This window comes from Scyliorhinus torazame, chromosome 5, assembly GCF_047496885.1.
Source record: "Scyliorhinus torazame isolate Kashiwa2021f chromosome 5, sScyTor2.1, whole genome shotgun sequence".
In the NCBI taxonomy this organism is placed as follows: Eukaryota; Metazoa; Chordata; class Chondrichthyes; order Carcharhiniformes; family Scyliorhinidae; genus Scyliorhinus; species Scyliorhinus torazame.
This window is the reverse complement of record NC_092711.1, coordinates 148238477-148255896: the sequence shown is the minus strand read 5'-3', so window position 1 is coordinate 148255896 and position 17420 is coordinate 148238477. Positions and strand designations below refer to the sequence as shown.

Sequence of the window (17420 nt, the reverse complement as noted above, 5' to 3'; positions counted from 1 at the left end):
ATTAGATCAGGAAGACGGCCCTGATTGGGAAGAATTGAATGAAACAGCACAGAGATATGTTCAGGGTACATGTGCGCATGGAAAGCCACAAAAGAGGAAAGCGCCTCAACCCCCCACAGAGCAGATAGTTCAGGCTCCAATGAACCCAGTCACCACCCACCGCACAGCCACATCGGATGATGTGGAATTTCTATACTCCACCCCCTTAACAGTGACCCAATTACGGGACGCATGCAATAAGATCAAACCGTTCCTCCCCACCTCAGACCGCCACCATTTCTTTGCCACAGTTAAGCATCAGGCGACCATGTACGGCCTGGATGAGCGAGAGCATGTCAAGCTCACAGTTTTAAGTTTAGACCCTTCAGTAGCAGCAGCCTTTCCCGACCCTCAGAATGTAGGCGGAGGCACCCTTGCAGAAATGCATACCGCAATCCTGGATGCGATCGGGTATAACCGGGGTGACCCCGTAGACGGCCTCAACAAATGTAGGCAAAAGAAATCCGAGCACCCCACAGCGTTCGCTGGACGCCTGTGGATTCACTTTTGCAGCAGTCTTTGGAGACTTAGACCGCGCCCATTTGTCCCCAGACAACATGGCCAAATGGACCCGCGCCCTTATCTCCCATGCCACAGAAACAGGACAGAAAGCTTGCACGAGTTATGATCCCTCAGAGGAGGCCCATAACGAGAAGTGGGTAGTGAAGAGATTGTCCCGCGCTTGGGAGCAATCTGTTCAAAGTAAACCCGCAGTTAAGAATAGCGTGGAAAAGCAGGCCGGCACAGATATGCAGGCAGTAAACACCCACCAGAACCCCGCATGGGTGAATGAGGGAAAGAACAGCCCCCCACCCAAGTCACAGGAGTGTTACAACTGTGAACAGTTGGGACACTTCGCAAGAGAGTGCAATGCCCCTAAAAAGCCACAGAGAGCCCAGCAGACGGGCACTCTGAGTAAGAAAAAGACAGAGTCCATTCATAGCGTTAGCGCCCGTTCAGATCCGACAGTCCTGACCGGAACGGACTGACGGCGTTCGGGCTCCCCCAGTTGGGTCTGCGACACCCTTGGGATAGGTCAGGATGACTGGTAGTTTCAGCGAAAATTCGGGGACAGCCCATCGAGTTTCTCTGGGACACAGGAGGGTCCCGCACCACAATAAATTCCTCCACCATGTTTCAAAAGACACGTGGCCCACGACAGCCATTATCACCCTCAGCGGCTTTACAGGCCACTCACAGCAGGGACACATCACAGCCCCTGTACCCATTCAAATCGGCAACATCACCACCAAGCACCCCGTGGTTTTAGTTGACCTGCCCCACACAGCAGAACACATTCTGGGAATCGATTTCATGAATTCCCATAATCTTTCATTTGATCCAGTCAACCAGTGTGTCTGGAAGATGGCAAAATCTGCAAGAGCCCCCGCAACACTCAACATAGGAGAGTACGCGAACAAAATTAGCGCAGTAGGTGAATTTTGGTTCAACCTGACCACGCTTGGTACAGACAAGCAGGTTAGGGCAGTTCTGCAAAAGAACAGGGCAGCATTCGCGACCCACAAGCACGACTGTGGACGGATGACTGGCTCCGTACAAATACCAGGACCTGACCCTAGACCCCCAAAACAATACGGATTTCCCCAAGAGGCAGAGGGAGAAATCTCCAAGGTAATAGAAAGCTTTTTAGAGCAGGGCGTACTTAGATCAGTAGCCTCCACTAATAATGCCCCGATTTGGCCAGTGAGAAAGCGCACCAGTGAGTGCAGTTCAGGTCTCACAGATAAAGATCGAGGATCTAGTGGAGGCCCAGAAGCAGGACAGCAATCTCAGGGCGATTGTAAAAGGAAAATATCCAGCTCCCTATGAGAGGTTCAAAAATGCACTGACCACACATGACGGTGTGGTGTTAAAAGACACCCTTTATGTGGTTCCTGAACAGGTCAGGAATCAACTGATTTGTTTGTTCCATGACGGTCATGGACATCAGGGAATCGATCCCACTACAGCCCATCTCAAGCAGCTTTGTTGGTGGCCGAATTTAAAGGATGATGTAAATCACTACATCGAGAATTGTCTTATCTGCGCCCAGAGTAATCCGGACAGATGTGCCAAAAAGGCTCAACTCAGCCACACCCGACCCGTTAATGGCCCCTGGACTAACCTCCAGATTGATTTTATAGGACCATTGCCCCCTTGCAGGAATGGCTATAAATATGTACATGTGGTCATAGACAGATTTACGAAATGGGTGGAACCATTCCCAGCCCACACAAACACTGCAAAAACCACAGCTAAGATTTTGACCCACTACATCTTTACAAGATGGGGACTCCCCCGCAGCATTGAATCCGACCAAGGCTCCCATTTTACGGGACGTGTCATGCAGAACGTCCTCACGATATTTGGCATCACCCAAAAATTCCACATAGCATACCACCCACAGTCGAGTGGTATCGTGGAGTGCATGAATCGGACCCTAAAATCCACCCTCAAAAAAATGGTCCAGCAGAACAACACCACTTGGGACTCAGTCCTCCCTTTTGCGCTGATGTTTTTGCATAATACAATTTCTACTTCCACAGGTTACACCCTACACACCCTCATGACCGGATGCCCCATGAAAGGCACAGAATATTTATTAGGTTTAGACTGGACCAGCCCCGAAGTGACGGCCCTCACACACAAGAAAGCAGTACAGCAATTAGTTGAAAATGTTAAAACGGCTCAGCTAGCAGCCACAGTAAAATTGGGCACCAGAAAGAAACAGAGCAAGGCTTGTTTCGACAAGACAGTGCATGCGACTGAGTACAGTATAGGACAGCAAGTTATGCTCTCTGTATATAACCCCAGCACATTCCTGTCACCAAAATACTCGGGTCCGTATTCCATTGCGGACAAAGTGAGCCCCTCCGTGTATAAAATAAAGTACCCAACGGTAAGACTGCGCGGTTCCATATAAACCAGCTGAAGGCATATGGAACACAGTCGAACCACGCACACCACGTCATGCTCGACGCAGCACACCACACCCCGCCCACAGCCAACATAACCCTACCATCCCCCAACACGTCCAGCCCGGCCACGGACTCAACGTTGACTCCACCCCCGAAATATACACTCCGCCCCGGAACGCCCACCGACTGCTGCAGCAGAGACAGCGAATGTGACTCGGACGATAGCCACAGCACGCCTCCCTACTATCCCCATGCAACAGGACCCACACCCAGCGATTCCGACTACGATCTGAGTGATCCCTTCATGATCACTTTCCTAAACAAACCCCACCACCGACCACTGAACCACACTGACGACCCCGATTCTGTCCCCACACAACTAGACACCAACTATTGGCACCGAGATAACTCGTTCCGACTCGTCCGCAACGACGAGAGCGACCCCACCTCACACCATGCAGCCCTTTCAGCCCTAATCCACTCCAGAGTTTGGCACCCGGGAGAAGAGGACGACCTTGGGTCTGACTCCCAAACCGAGAACCCCTTTGCGACCCTGTTCGCAGCTGAGAACTGAGGTGTCCAGATGATGTTTAAAAGGAACCACTTGGGAGAAGTGGTGTCCTTTCTGATGGAACCTGCCACATGTTTTATGTTGTTTGTAAGTTTGTTACATGTTGTTTGTCAGACAGGAAAAAAAAATTCTCGGTCCTACGCCTTTTCAGCCGAAACCTCTGAGGACTTCCCCACAGAGACTCACTATTGCCAGACACTAGTTCAGCGGAACTAGCTTGTCTGCTGAGACTTGTCAAGGTACAATACGCCCGTTCATAACTGCCCTTCTGGTTCGAAGGATAGAACCACTACGGCAGCCCCACCACGATGACTACATTTTTGCCCGTTCTTGTCGGTTGCTCAGGCAGTGGAGAAACGGCTTGAGACCCGCCCTGCCTGGAAACCCCCCGCTGGTCAACTACGCTCAGGTAGGAGAGATACGGCATTGGTAGCCATCCTACCCGGGGACTCCATCCAAATCGTACCCGTCGCGGCCCATACGCACCTCATTTTGGCACTTTCAATTCAAAAAGTTTTGGTTTGTTTCCGGTAACCCTTAGGTTGCCAACCACATGCTATTTACATCCTGAAACATTTGGATGGTAAATTGCACAGTCTGTGAGACGGCTCGCACTGGTTCATTATTTGGAAGTGTGTCCTGTCCTAAAATTCGATTTTTGGGGGGAGAAAAAAAATGAGAGAGTCACACATAGTGACCAATTATAAAGGGAGTAATTGGCACTAAAGGACAGACAGACTATCGTACGAGATGTTGAACCAAGATAGTTACAGACACTATGCTTGTTTCCACAGAACCCCAAAAGCTCCAGAACCGGAGAAGAAAAGAAAAGGAAAGAGAAGAGCCATGGGGACTTCCTTCACATGGATCATCATCTTTATGGACATTTGGTTGCACGTGAATGCGAACCCCATGACTTCAAGCCCCCCCCGCCATTAATGTTTCGCTTCCCCGCAGTACCCAGAGCCCAGTCACCAGCGACACCACATCATCTTGGTGTGCCAGGTTTATAACCTGGTACTCCCTGTCCTATGTACTAGAAACCTTACTGGTATTAGCGATACTCTGCTGCCTCGTGCAGACTATGCGTCTAAGAAAATGGAGAAGGAGAGCCTACCGCGCTCGAACCCCGGTATATAGGATCAGATCCCCTATTTTAGGATACGACCAGAACCCCGACCCCCGCGATCTATAATAAAGAGCATTCACTTGTGTTTTATTGTAAATAAAGAAATGTAAAGAACTGTTCATGAGCAAATTGTACGATCCTGAGCTTGACTGCCAAGCCAGGAAAACTGTGTATAAACTGCTATGATTTTGTTGTATGGTTGAGGAAGTTAGGATAATGAAATGTTTAAGTGAGTGTAGTGTATTAAGAACAGTTAGAGGTTCCCAGTTTATTGTTTTGTAATACATGTCCCTGTTTGACATAGCGCCCTTAGAATTGTCAGATAAAAGTTTTTTGCATAGCTATGGTCAATGCAGAGGCCATGAAGGAAGTGCCCCCCCCCCCCCCCCCCCCCCCAGGTCAGGGAATGGAAAGCAACATAGTTATGTGATCCTTCACGCTTCGCGTTAGGATCACGAGGGAATGTAGGCACTTTAAATGGCCGACTCCCGATTCAAAATAGCGAACGGCAAAGGCTAATGGGAAAGTCAGCCAACAAGACAAAAATGAGCAGCTGCAGGTTGGCTGTGTATTTACCTCTGGAAAGGCCAGACAAGATCGATACCAGCAACCATCAGCATAACAAAACAACAGCCATCTGCATACTAATGAGCAATCCCCGGGAACAATAACCAACATTTAGACACGCAAAGCAAAACCAGACTCTTCGGCGCCAGCAGAAGCCTACACAAAAGGAGGTGAATGACCACCTGAAGACCGCCCATCGATCAGGGAACCGCTCCAGCATTGGAGAAAATCAAACAAAGCGATTGGGACAAAGTCTAATCACTTGGGACCAGGTACAGGGTCCGCCCCGAAAGGCGGGAAGCCCCCGAGGCCTATAAGAATTGAGCCCCAAGTTCAAGTCTCTCTCTTCTCCACCACTTCTCCAGCTCTTCACTCTTCAGCAGCTGGTCGAAACTGTAAGTCTTACTTCAACGCTCGCTACGAGATAGGCGCTCCTAGCTACCAATCTGTATCAACTTCGAATCCCGCAGGCTCAGAACCCGAACGAAAGGCCATTTGTTTCCCTGACCTGGTGGGCCAGTTCCAAGTTAAGTATAGGCCTGTTAGTTGTAGAAGTAGCTTAAACATAGAATTTGTGCATGAGTAGCGATTACTGTGTATAATGACTGTGCTTTGATATAAATCTTACTAATCGGTGTATTGGATTATTGATCATTACTCGGACTTGAACCACGTGGCGGTATCAGAAAGATACCTGGCGACTCAAGAGCAAAGGTAATAAAACAGAGCAATTGAACTAAGGCAAAATTAGCACCACCTCACTTTTCACCCCGCCAGCCTCCGCATTGAAGAAATCATCCTCCGCCAGTTCTGCCAACTCCAGCGTGATTCCACCACCAAACACAGCTTCCCCTCTCCCCCGTCAGCATTTGGAATTCTCCACCCCAGAGGACTGTGGAACCTCAGTCGTCAAGTATTTTCAAGACCGAGATTGCTAACGTTTCAAGGGAGTGAAGTTATCGAGGGATATGGGGGATAGTGTTGGAAAATGGTGCTGAGGTAGATCGGCCAATGCTCTCATTGAATGGTTGAGCAGGTTCGAATGGCCAACTGCAGCTCCAATTTGTTATGGTCCCTGTGTCCAGGACAGGAAGCAGTGAGCAGGGATCTGTCAATCAGCCTGAATCAGCACCTTCAGGAGAATTGGGAGGTTGAATATTAGATACAGTGAATGGAGGGAGAGTGTGTGGGATGGAGATTTACAGATGTTGCAGAATGCAAGAGAAAAGAAAGTTCCAGAGAAACTAGAATTGTTTGTTCTGAATTTCTATCCTGTACTTAGTAATGCCTTTTGTAAATTGTTTTAACAGGAGATTCGAAGAGGACAAATTACAGACAGAAACCTAATACATGTCGTCTGGATCTGACAGTCCCTCAATTCCTTGGGACCTGAATATCATTGGCCTTCGAATCTAAAGGAAAAATGTTTGCCTCATCTGTCAACTGCAAAAGATTTTAAACATCATTGAAACATTTTTTTAAGATAAAGATAGATAGTTTTTTGAAGAATAAAGGGATTAAGGGTTATGCTGTTCGGGCAGGAAAGTGGAGCTGAGTCCACCAAAGATCAGCCATGATCTCATTGAATGGTGGAGCAGGCTCCAGGGGCCAGATGGCCGACTACTGCTCCTAGTTCTTATGTTCTTATCATTGAGACTGGAAAAGCACCGAGACACACACACCCGAGTGAGAGTGTTCCAGAGCACTGACTGTGGAAAGAGCTTTAACCAGTTACACAGCCTGAAAAAACATCACACCATTCACAGCGGGGAGAGACTGTACACGTGTTCTGTGTGTGGACGAAGTCTCAACTGATTGGCCGAACTGGACAGACACGAGGAGACCCAAAACATGGAGAAACCATGGACATGTGAGGACTGTGGGAAGGGATTCACAGCACCGTCTGTGCTGGAAATTCATCGACGCAGTCACACTGGGGAAAGGCCATTCACCTGCTCTCAGTGTGGAAAAGGATTCACTCAATTCTCTGACCTGCAGAGACACCAGCGAGTTCACACTGGGGAGAGGCCGTTCACCTGCTCTCAGTGTGGGAAGGGATTCACTCAGTTATCCCACTTGCGGAGCCACCAGCGAGTTCACACTGGGGAGAGGTCATTCACCTGCTCTCAGTGTGGGAATGGATTCAAACATTCATCCGCCCTGCAGAAACATCTGCAAGTTCACACTGGGGAGAGGCCGTTCATCTGCTCTCGGTGTGGGAAGGGATTCACTCAGTTATCCATCCTGCAGACACACCAGCGAGTTCACACTGGGGAGAGGCCGTTCACCTGCTCTCAGTGTGGGAAGGGATTCACTCAGTTATCCCACCTGCGGAGCCACCAGCAAGTTCACACTGGGGAGAGGCCGTTCATCTGCTCTCAGTGTGGGAAGGGATTCACTCAGTTATCCAGCCTGCGGACACACCAGAGAGTTCACACTGGGGAGAGGCCGTTCACCTGCTCTGAGTAGGTGAGATATTCAGTGATCCATCCCAACTATGGAAACACCGCCGAGTTCTCACTGGGGAGAGGCCGTTCATCTGCTCTCAGTGTGGGAGAGGTTTTGTGTTTCATCGCACATGCTCACACACCAAGTTCACAAATGATTACAGGGGTTGGATTCCGCTGTTCTGCTCTCAATTGCATCCAGGACTACATTTTGTTAATTCTGTCAGTTGATCAATAGGGATGGGTGGAGGGTTACTTCCTGCTGGACTGGTTGGTCTCACAAATTTGTCTTCAGTGGACTGATGATCATTGAGCCATGTTGTGAATTCCTGGCTTCAACTTTCACGAGGATCACAGAGCGAAAGGGTGTTTGGTGGTGTAGCCATCTGGGATGGCCACTTACAAAGAAACATGGACATTTGCAAAGCCTCAAGGGAAATATGGCCAATGTAAGATTCAGGCAGGCTCAGAGCCTAAATATATATTTGTAAGCAGAACCAGACAGGATCGAAACCCCCAGCCGATTTGCATGCTAATGACTCATTTCCCTAAGACAAAGGAACTGGTACTCGGGTATCCGATACAATTCCAGACACATCGGTGCCACTCCCTTTACTCAGGAAGCATAAACAGCCAAGGTCAATGACCGCTCAGGACCCGCCCAGCCATCAAAGCACCCGCCCCTTTATTGGCTCAGATCGAAAGCAGTGATCGAGGACTGCCGGATTATTGAGTCTAAACCTAAGGACCACCCAAAAGAGCGTGAAACCTCCCAAGGATAAAGAGAGACACTGCCATGTGTTCGGTCTCTTTTGGACCTGACGCTTTGGCAATGTCTGACTCCATCTGCAGCACCACGACCAGAAGCACGGTCAAGTTCAACACTCGCTACCAGATGAATGAGCCTAGCTGAACCACAGTTCCTTTTCCAGACCCAGCAGATCCAGATTCGAACAAAGGCCACTGTTCCTCTGACCTAAGCCGGGTGCCAGAAGTTAAGTACAGGTTGTCATAGTGATAGGTGTAATTTAGCTCTTAGTTTTTATGTTGCATGTGTAAGTTAATCTTGTGTATAAATAAAGTATTATTGTTCTTGAACTAACTAACTGGTTGTTTGGGGCTTTGATCGATATCCGGTTGAACCTTGTGGCGGTATCATTTGATGCCTGGCGACTCTGAAAGCATTTCCTATTCATATCGAGATTAAGAAGGGCAACCTTATTAGCTGCCATATTTACAGCAAGTAAATACAGCATCAGTGGTTGGAAGATATTTAGTTCCCATTTCTGTTTGGAACCTCTGAAAGCATGCCACGTTGCCATGAAGATGGGCTATGGTGGTTACATGGTTCCTTTGTTTAATTATCCACGTGTTTTTCACAAAGGAAACTGGCGAGGTTTGAAAGACAAGTTGTCTCTGGTAGATTGGGACATTTCAACAATAGGTATGACAATAGACAGGCAATCCACTAACTTTTAAGGTATTATTACATGTTGGCTTCAAATGTACTCTCCTTTAAGGAACAAACAGCCACAGGAAAAGTGATGCAACTGTGGCTAACGAGAAAATTTAAGGATTCCATTAGATCAAACGAAGAGGCTTAAAAGAGGCCAAAATAGCCATACGCCTGTGGATTGGGAATTGATTTTAAATTCAGCAAATGAGGACCAAGAAACTGATAAAGAGAATATGGGATCAAACTGGCGAGAAACATAAAAAACGACTGGAAACGCTCCAATAGGAATGTGAAAAGGAAAAGATTAGCAAAGACCAATGTGGGTCCATTCCAGACAGAGACAGGAGAGTTTATAATGGGGAATAAGGAAATGACAGAGAAACTAAACAATGTGTGTCTGTCTTCACGGAGGAAGATACAGAAATCGTCCCAAAAACACGAGAACACCAAGGGGACTAGTGAGCACGAGGAACTGGGTGTGGTCAGTTAATCCTTGTTCCACTTGTCTTCTTCAATATTCTCTTGGCTGCCTGGGAGTGGCAGTGGTCACTTGATCGACTAGGGCAGGAGTAACTGTGTTTATTGGGTCGGGCGGAGGTTCTGATGGGTGGTGGAGTGAGTTTCCCTCCCTGTGTTGTCCCCTATGGAGGCCCCTGGTCTGCTCCTCCTCTGGTCCTCCACAGCCTGGTATGGCAACTGCTCGGGGCAAGACCATTAGAAACTACAGAGAGTCGTGAACACAGCCCAGTCCATCACGCGAACCCGCCTCCCATCCATTGACTCTGTCTACACCTCCCGCTGCCTTGGGAAAGCGGGCAGCATAATCAAAGACCTCTCCCACCCGGGTTATTCTCTCTTCCAACCTCTTCTATCGGGCAGTGAGATACAAAAGTCTGAGAACACGCACTGACAGATAAAAAACAGCTTCTTCCCCACTGTCACCAGACTCCTGAATAACTCTCTTATGGACTGAACTGATCTCTTCACACACCTTCTCCACTGAGTAGTACTGCGCTCCGTATGCTTCACCCGATGTCTGTGTCTATGTATTTACATTGTGTATTTATCTATGTCCTATGTTTTTTTCATGTATGGAACGATTTGTATGGACTGTACGCAGAACAATACTTTTCACTGTACCTCGGTGCACGTAACAATAAAACAAATCAATCAAATCATCAATCAATCCTCTCGGTATAGGTTCCACTGGGAGGTAGTAACCTGTGGGTTGGAGGGTTTGAGTTGTGGATCATTGATGTGTGAGCCCTCATTGGGTCTGAGGGTGAGGCTGAGGGGGGGGATAGGCACCCTGCTCCAAGTGGGATTATATAGTGACTTCCTGAATGCCCTCCTTGTTGAAGCAGGGTCTCCCGTGGGGAGACAGTGTTTTGACGCCAATGAGGCTACGCAGCTCTGCCCCGAGTATCCTTTTTGTGACGGTGCACGGTGCAATGTTCTTTGATTGGGCAGATGTTGAATCTTTATATTGTCGTGTGAATAAAGAACATTAGACTTTGTTTCATAAACATAGTTATTTATTACTAACACTACACTAACTAATTACTAAAATGTCTAAGATTAATACAGTTGGAAATAATGGTCTAACACTAACTTACACTAAGATACTACAGAGCTACTCTAATATGTGACTGCTGCAAACTCCTTACCAACACCTCCTGGAACATATGGTGTGTCCGGGTCATGTGTCTGCATACTCACACCACCTGATGGTCGGATGTTGGAACTACAACAGTTATACATATATTATTATTTACGTACAGATAATATAGATGACAATCTACTTATCACATATGGTGCTGGTTCTTGTCTGGCATCCTTTGGCCAATCCTGGTGTTCCTCTCTTTTGGAGTTACTTTTCCTTGAGGAGGTAGCGTGCTGATGTAGGCCCCGATTTGGTATATTGTATCTCGGGGGTTTCCTTTGCCGTGAGCGGGGATTGAGGATCGCACCCCTCCCGAGGTGCCGAGTTGTTGGGTGTCTTGACGAATTTTCCTCTCCTTGTGGGTGGAATCTCCTTGGTGGAGGACGGTGAATCTTCTTGTGTGCGCTGCCCTCGGGTGTGGTGAGAGAGGAGTGAGGTTGGGTGAGTCCTGCACAGTGTGGCTATCCTTGCTTTCCTGACTCCTGTGTACGAGGGTGTACAGGGCCGGGCCAGGTCTTGTACTGTGGTCACTTTCCTGTTGCCCTCTTTTGCTTGGGAGGTTCCTTCTTGGCCGGGGTGTCCTGAGAGGCTGAGTGAGGTTTCAAATGAGCTTGTTGTGAGGGGCGTACGTCAGGGGTCCGTGTGCTCAGGGCTGTATCTTGGTCCCTGTTATCCTGAGATCCTCTGCTTTTGGTAGTACTTTTTAAAAATCCTGTTATTGTTAATCTCTTGGAAGCTGCAGCGATTAGAATTTGAACCAATTGTGTGAATATTTGCTGGTCTTCTCTGTGTACTCTGTGTAATTGTGAGAGTTTGGCTCAAGAGGAATAGAGCTTGATGGGAAATGGAATGTCAAATAGAGCTTGGTGTAAACTGGAGCTTTGTGACTGTGTACGTGACTTTCGAGATGAATCACTTCTGCTTTTGCACTAGACAGTTTGCAATAACAGGATGCAGTTGGGAATGGGTTCCTCATTCTAAAGATAATTATAATTTAGCTGAGAGCAACAGAATGTCACAAGTGAGGCCTCCCAATTTTGGGAACCAAAGGGGCTGTCCCTGATGCTGTATATAACCTGCTGTATAATGTTTGAAGACTGACTGAGTGCTGTAGCTGTTACTGATATAGCATCTTGGTCCCGGCAGTGAAATAAGGTATACGTTGAAGTGACTTGGTGTTCGATTGATCATTTCATCCGGACTGACAATAGCGAATCCTCATTTGGTGGCAGCGGTGGGATCTCAAGAAGCCTCGCCGGAGACAGACGGCGTAACTGACTGATCATGCCTGGACGCCGAGGAGGAATTGGGCCCCCAAATGTGAGTACCCTTATTACCACTTTGGTTTCCCCCTCCGCTGTACCGAGCGCAACCAGGTCCTGCTGTCTGTTTCTGAAGAGACTCTTAGGAGATCCAGGTTAGTCCGGCGAACCTGTTACAGGAAGGCTTGGAGTCCCGTAAGAGGTTAGAGTCCTCTTCGAATTCTGGGTTGGAAACCTGTGCGCGAGGGTAGGAGACCCTCGGCCCAAAAGAGATACGTAGGGAATGATGATCCTTCTGGTTGCTTGATACCTTCGCGATAAAAGGTTGGCATTAAAACAAATGATTGTCAACCCGTGTCTTGACTTGTTCGACACTCCGGGTTGACTATTGGCTACAGCGGAGAATGGATAACTCCGTCTAAGTTATAGTACTTCTCACCAGGTGCGGATGACGCCTTAAGCTTCACAATAAACAGGGTTTGACCGTTGCGTGCCCTGTCGGAACACTCAAACAATTTGACTAAGCCTCCTGATTGGGTAACGGGGCAGGATAACCCTGTTTAAATTCTTGATTGAATAAGTGATTTAGGATCGCTATCAAAATTAAGTAGGTAACCACAAGGATAGGAGACAATGGGTAATACCCTGGATAGTACCTCTGATAGTGGAAGCGCGCTTCAGGTTCTTTGCGAGCAGTATCCGGAACATTCCAAACAATTACGACAGCTCTCCGGAGAATTACATAAGATCTTAGGAAAAGGACAATGGCCCCTAGGAGGACCAAAGGATTTACCCACTGTTCTCGAGGCACAACAACTTATTTGGCAGCATAACCGTAGTTCCAAGGCAAAAAAAATTGATTGTCCTATGGCGAGAGTACTGCCAAAAATTAAAAGACGCGTCTCTGCTGGCAAGCGAATGCTCTAAAATTGGGAATAGAGTTGATGGAGGGTGGGATTGTTAAGACCGCTGAGGTCTTAAAGAAGGAGTGTGCCCACAAGAAACGGGCCCGATCTCCTAGGTCTAAACCACCACAACCCAATCCGTGCGGACAAATGGCCGGCCTTGCCTTAACCGAGGGAGACGACGAGAGCGATTTAGAAAATTGGCCAGTGGGAAGGAGGCAGCCGACTGCACCCCTGCCTCAGCCATCGCCTCCACCATACTATGCCCCTGTGGCAATGGGACCGGTCCCTGTCTCGATTGTTCCTGTTGCCGTAATACCGGTCCCCGTTCCACAGTCCCCGCCCATGGCCCCCGTAACAATGGCAGGCCTTCATGCTCCCTAAACAAATAGCCGTGATAAAATGCGCAGCCCACACAACTGGTAAAGGTTTGGTGGACGTGGGCAACCGGCAGGCGGACCACCAAGCCAAAGAGGCCTCTTGACTAAAAGACGTGGTGGTGCCCAAAATGATGAGTCAGACTAAAAACTGGAAAAGTCAGTCTCCCTCTGAAAATTCAATGCCGACCATCACTGACGTCATTCAATTACAGGAGGACGCTCCTGCTTGTGTAAAACGATTGTGGGAAGAATTGGGATGTTGTTATGATCCTGTAAACAAATTGTGGGTCACCCCGGAAGGGCAAACCTGTATGCCCGACGCATTAGCAGCCTGGGTCACTGAGTGTGTTCATTTTGCAACTCATTGTGGTGCACGTGCAACAGGTGACTTGCTGCTCAAAACATGGTGGCATCCGAGACTGCAAGGTATAGCGCAAAATATTAGCAGCCGTTGCCTGGTATGCCAGCAGTATAACCCTGGAAAAGCAATACCCTGTGAAATGGGTAAAACCCCGCTACCAGAAGGTCCCTTTGAGACCCTCCAGATGGACTACATTGAGTTGGAAAGATGTCAATGTTATAAGCATGTGTTAGTCATCGTTGATGTATTTAGTAAATGGATAGAGGCCTACCCCACCGTGGACAACAAAGCCACCACGGTGGTGAAGGTCTTGATGCGGGAAATTGTTCCCAGGTTTGGGATCCCGTATCGGCTAAGTTCAGACAATGGCCCCCATTTTGTGGGACAGATTAACAAAGAATTTTGTGCTCAGCTGGGCATAAAACAACAGTTGCACTGTGCATATAGGCCACAAGCAGCAGGAATGGTAGAGCGCGCCAACCAGACATTGAAAACCAAACTAGCCAAATTACAGGCTGAGACAGGTGCTACTTGGCTCAAGCTATTGCCCATTGCCCTTTTCAAATTCGCGCTACACCAGCTGGAAAAACTCGATTAAGCCCTGCTGAGATATTGTACGGAAGGCCTTTTCACACTCCCTGGGGTCAAGACAAGCCAAAAGATGTAAACTTTCACCACATGACCACGGAAATGGCCAATTACGTTAAAACTCTGACAAAGGTTTTAAAAGGTCTCCACTCGTGGGTCTGAGCGGCCCGTGGGGAAGTACCCCCCCTTGCCAGTACTGTCACTATTAACCGCGGCGAGTACGTTATGATCCGGAACTGGGTTCGGAAAGGGCTGGAGCCATGATGGGAGGGACCGTTTCAGGTTCTCCTGACCACCCCCACGGCCGTGAAAGTGGAAGGCCGGAATGCTTGGATTCATATTCATCATTGTAAGAGTGTAAAAATGTCGTAGGAATTAAAACTCTTTGTCTTAAGTTCTAGGGGAACGATAAAGTTGAACTACAGTCATGAATATCGTTCTCGTCGCCCTGACCTTGGTTGGCCTCATAATCCTGAAAGGGGAAACTAGACGAAAAGTCTGTGAGCCCCAGAGGAGGAGCCCTCACCATCTTTGCCAAGGGGACACCCTGCATTGTGCCAGTCGGGTCCTGCAAAGGAGATCATGGGCCATGATGCCCGTTGATCGATGTTCGGCTCAGTTCCTGCGCCAGGGTCAAAACTGGCCCTTGGATACGACACATCACCTATCCTGCGACCAACATGCCTGCAAATGAGATTATGAATGCAGGCACAAAGACAGAACAATGCCGTTACAATGTGAAATGAAATGAAAATGAAATGAAATGAAAATCGCTTATTGTCACAAGTAGGCTTCAACTGAAGTTACTGTGAAACGCCCCTAGTCGCCACATTCCGGCGCCTGTTCAGGAAGGCTGGTACGGGAATTGAACCGTGCTGCTGGCCTGCCTTGGTCTGCTTTCAAAGCCAGCGATTTAGCCCTGTGCTAAACCAGCCCCTAAATCAGTGACTTGCAGAAGCAACCATCCCGGGCTAAACGAGAATTGCATGTGAACACTTATTTGTATATGTCATATGTGTACGCAAAGGATATGAATGTTTCTGGTTGCTGGGTATGTACACATATCCCGACCCATGCTAAGGGAGGGATCCCCTCAGACTTGTTCCCCTTCACCTGTCAGAAACCGTAGAATGGTATATTTACCAGAATGGTACTCGTCAATCCCCGAGGACAATAAGAATCGCAACTGTGGTAAGACACCCAGACGGCGGGGCAGCTTCTAGTTTATCGTTTCTCCCCATATCCCCAAGACCTTGGAAAGAGGGGGGCTATCCAATGAATACCTTTGAGATGTGGTACCAACCAAGTTATGACCGATCCCACCAGCCTCCGTTTCTTACCCTCACTAATACCACCAACATGGGAAGACCACTGGGAATAATATGTTTAGTAAGGAATGTGGTTAAAGGGATATTCGTAGATGCGAGTCAATGTGAGCACAGATTTGTAGTGGCCAACATATCCAAGGTCTATCCCGTATATACGTCTCCTCAGTTTTATGGGTGTACACTGGACGTCCCATACGCTAACGGGACAGGTACCTTCAAGTACTCCCTGATGGCTGAAGGGTTTGACGTGGACAAACTCACTTCATACAATGGGACGTACTTTATTTGTTGCCACAAGGCATATCCCTGGCTGCCAGAGAATTGGACGGGATCCTGTTATCTGGGGTATGTAGTCCCCTTTATACACCACCTCGCCAATTTAGGCGACCATTACCAAATGATGAAGTGAGAAAAGAGAGCAATAACTGAAACGCAGCGATACTTTGGGATCCTGCTTCCCCCTATCGGGGTAGCTCTTGCAATAAAGGAAATAAGGAAGATAGCAAAAATCCTGGAAGAGGTAGCAAACGACACCACTGAAGCATTGACTGAGATAAATAATGAAATGGTGGCAATAAGAACCGTAGCCCTACAAAACCGAATGGCCCTCGATTACCTCCTTGAAAACAAAGGTGGGACATGTGCCGTGATCGGTTAGGAATGTTGCACTTACATCCCCGATAGTTCGGAGAACATCACCCACCTCGTGGATTATATCCGCAAAAAGGTTAAGAAACTGCATGAAAAATCAAGAGATGGGTGGTTAGATTGGTTGTTTGACGGATCATGGGGGTCTTACCTGGTGCATGGATTAATAATCCTGGTAGTTGTAATACTTGTAATAATCATGCTTAGCTTCCTAATGAAATGCTTGTGTAAAAGTGTCGGTGCAGCAGTAATTTCCCAACAGTTAGTACAGCAACATGAAGTGAGCCTCGAATAGCTAATGGATGTGAAAAAAGGTGCAGAGGTACGTAGGAAAATGATAGAAGTGCAGATAGAATGGGAGAGAATGAGACAAGTGGCTATGGATTAGAAGAAGTTATCATGAAATGATAAAAGGGGGGAATGAGAGTTTGGCTCAAGAGGAATAGAGCTTGATGGGAAATGGAATGTCAAATAGAGCTTGGTGTTGACTGGAGCTTTGTAACTGTGTACGTGACTTTCGAGATGAATCACTTCTGCTTTTGCACTAGAGAGTTTGCAATAACAGGATGCAGTTGGGAAAGAGTTGGGAAAGGTTCCTGCAAAGGTATAGACAGGTCTTGTACCCAAGAAGGGGAGATATGGATGTGTTATTGATGCCTCTGGTATGACTGGAGCTGGGGGAGATGTGTTCTGACACCCGCCTGAACCTGGCACGGTGATCTTATCCTGGATTCTGGTGGGCGATGCGAGCACTCGCTACGTGGGAAGGTGTGCACCGTTTCACCATGTTTTCATGGCATTTTTCTTCTTCTCCCTTGTTCTCCAGGATATCCATTGGTACACACGGTTGCACCAAGCTTAATGATTATACTGATCCATCTGTATTGTCGTCCTCCTGTCCTCTCCTGTACTTCTGTACTGCTGAGACATTTCTGCTGTGCTGCACCAATCCTGAGCTTTTGTTGGATATTAGCGAAGACTAAGGCAGTATTAGGATTATTGAAAGACTTGACGGAGTTGTCGGATTCAATTTTCAGGGTCACAGGATAAAGTGACATAATTTACTGTAAGGTGAGATGGGAGCCAGGTCCCACCTCACCTTACCCGTCTCCAAGACCCTCTGGTGATCTTTCAAGTTGTGGAAGGGAATGATTACAG

The 17420-nt window shown here is 47.9% G+C and overlaps 1 protein-coding gene across 4 annotated transcripts in view; it reads left to right on the top strand.

The window, feature by feature from the left end:
* The window catches only part of LOC140422021 (uncharacterized), a 72697-nt gene that overhangs the window by 37803 nt on the left and 17474 nt on the right, over nucleotides 1–17420 (top strand). For 3 of the 4 annotated variants that reach the window (XR_011947226.1, XM_072507000.1, XM_072507002.1), the window contains one exon: nucleotides 6535–12110. The gene's annotated coding sequence lies outside the window, so the exon portion shown is untranslated. Of the gene's footprint in view, nucleotides 1–6534; nucleotides 12111–17088; nucleotides 17223–17420 lie in introns of those variants that run through there. The other variant, XR_011947225.1, reaches the window with a different exon arrangement.